A 2950-nucleotide genomic window follows, 5' to 3' on the forward strand; every position below is an offset into this window, starting at 1 on the left:
ACATATTTCCGGAGTTTGATAGGGGGCGAGTTTGTAAGGGGCGAGTTTTGTAAGGGGCGAGTGTGATAGGGGGCGAGTTGACTGGTTCCCCATGTTTCCAATGTAAAGTTCAACGAAAATATGTATGGAGAATTGACATTACAAGCCTGCTACCCGGCATGTTACAAACATTATTGATTATTCAAACATTATACATTATATATTCCTTTAACATGTTTATATTTCTCCTATTTTGAAGGTTTTGTGAGAATTAATTGAAATTGGAACATTAATAAATAATCAAACATGGATGTAAATTTAACGTATTCCCTCATAGGTTCTTCAATCATTCGCATGTATATTTAAAGTTCCTATGAAAGTAACTATAACATTCCCTTTGTTCATAACCCCTTCACCTGTTTTATTCATATTGTTTGTTTTTTTTTTGTTCTTGTTTTTTTTTATCATTAAAAAAAACCGACTCTGTTGAAATATGATAATAACCCCTTTAATTCAATAAATAACTACATTACATATTACTAAGTATTACAGAAATTACAATAAAATACAGGTTTATAAAAAAATACTTTTCATTTATTACAGACTTCCAGAAAACTTAAAATTAACAGCCAATTTAAGGGTCTATACAAAACAATAACGGAACTGTATTTATAATACGTATGTTATTTTTGTTTTTTCACGAGAACTTCTTTCTCTGATACTAATTTTCAAATGAAAGGTAGTCCTATTAACATTAGGACCTTAGGTCTAAAATAATACGCTAATGCTAAAAATATCTTTTGATGATAAATTTTCAATGGTCATTGTTATTCATACTACTTTGGGGCAAGTGGAATGGCCGAGCAATGCAGGGGCAGGGGCGCCACTAACTACAGCCTTAGGCTAGGCACTCACAGCGAATCCAACTTCACTCCCTGAGAACGATATACGACGCGACGCTGTCTGCTGGTTGTCGGTGGGCAGTCTGAACGGATCATCATTAAATACGATCCGTTGCACGCAGGTCGTGGCGTTGTGTTTAACCACGTCGACCGACGTCCGTCAGGCGAAGTGAGTGCCCAGCATTACTTAACACACCGGCGCTGGTTCGATCTCGCTCATCACCCAAAGTACAGTTGGTAGAACCAGTCGGATAAGGACTTAAAATGGAGGTCCAGTGTCAACATTTTCCCCGACTCATTGCATCTTTCGGAAGAATATAAAGTTACCCCGACGCTGGTTCATTTCAGCCCCTGTCGATGTGGAAAATGTGAACATGAATTTACTATAAGTGCCTCTTTACGGCGACTAAGCAGTCACGGACCACACCCATACGCAATTCAAATGACGCTGCGAGTTACCGGTATGGGTTATTCTCCGACAATTACAAAAAAAAATGTCAATGTTAGGTTTATACGCCCGCTAATAAGCTAAATTGATAGTGGCAATAATATACATGATATACATATAAATGATATACATGATAATATTCATTCTTGTAATGTTGCAATTATGTGGTTCAAGAGACCAGCCAATTCTGGCTTATGTGTGAAACTGAATACATTAAAAGCATGCAAAATGCTCAAATAAAAAAATAAAAAAAAACATTTTAAACAAAAAGGACAAACATTTCTTAAAATATAAATTACATAGGCCTATTTGATACAATAGACTGACGTATAGAGAGGATTTGATTAGCAAATTTAGCTACCCTATAACATTGAAAATGTTTCTACATTGCTGTGTTAACATTATTTTTTAGACATACCCTAAACCACAACGTTCACGTGCTATACGTTTTGTGCTTGCTTGGATCCCTAAATGTCTATCTAAATTAGGCAAGTCAAATGGCCGGCGGTTAGCAGGAGCGCCGGAAGCCATAATATCGGCGCTGGTTCGAACGACACACTCGCCTATGGTGCTGGTGGTAGAACAGGTCTTCTCGGATAAGGATTATAAACCTTAGGCCCAGTGTATACAATGGCTCGTGTGCACTATAAAGAACCCAGTACATCCTTCGAGACGAGTAGGGAGATACCCCGGTGTACTGGAACAGGCAGCCCCTGTGGTGGACGACGAGAGTTGCTGGTACCGGGTTACCGGGTAGCACATAGGCCTACATGAAGGGACTCTTAGGGGTGAAGAAAGTCATTGATCGAGTTTCCTAGTCCACATACCAAGCGCCCTGAGCATCTTATATTAGATGGATACGGCGCTATATAAAACTACACTATTATTACTATTGATTACAATCGTGTAAAATTGACACACACAAATGGGATATTTAAAGTATAATTATCAGTTTGAATGTAATATAAGAGCAACACATTTATAGTCTGCCAACACTCAAAATGGACTTTTTAGATTTGTGGTATCTGCTGACCAATGTGGTCAACATCAAATTTCTTGTAATTATTCCTTGTTTTTAAGGAAATGCAACACTTTTGAGTACATTAACACGTGCAGATTAATTGATTTACTATCAGAAAACGGTCAGTCGTCTGACAGTTTGTCCAAGAATGAACGAATGATCAGTCACGGATCAGGCGTGGGATTGCGGTCCGCGCTAATGGGAAATCCGCGCGTAAAGCACGTTCAAGAGGCGGATTCTTGTGTTCCTGTTGTGTGCTTAGCTGTTGAGCGTTAGCAACATATATGACATGGGATACTTTTACATTTCAAGGATTTAGTGATGTAACGAGATGAATTAATGTAGAACTCCTTTGAAGAATAGCACGAGACTATAGTAGAATGTAAGTTGCAACATGAGAAGACATGCTTAAGAATAAAATGACGATCTAACCGTATAGGTTTACGCAAAAGGTGATGCTGTAAAAGTTGACACTGAAAATAATTTTTCTCGTACTTTCTGTCTGAAATACTAGAGATTTGACATCAATTGAACGCATAAGCATTAAGTGAACACAACCTCAATTCCAAGTTCTTCTCAGTGCAGGGGTGAGAAATATAT

Source organism: Anneissia japonica, unplaced genomic scaffold (assembly GCF_011630105.1).
Source record: "Anneissia japonica isolate Jap-2015-1 unplaced genomic scaffold, ASM1163010v1 scaffold5330_len1712360_cov203, whole genome shotgun sequence".
Classification (NCBI taxonomy): domain Eukaryota; kingdom Metazoa; phylum Echinodermata; class Crinoidea; order Comatulida; family Comatulidae; genus Anneissia; species Anneissia japonica.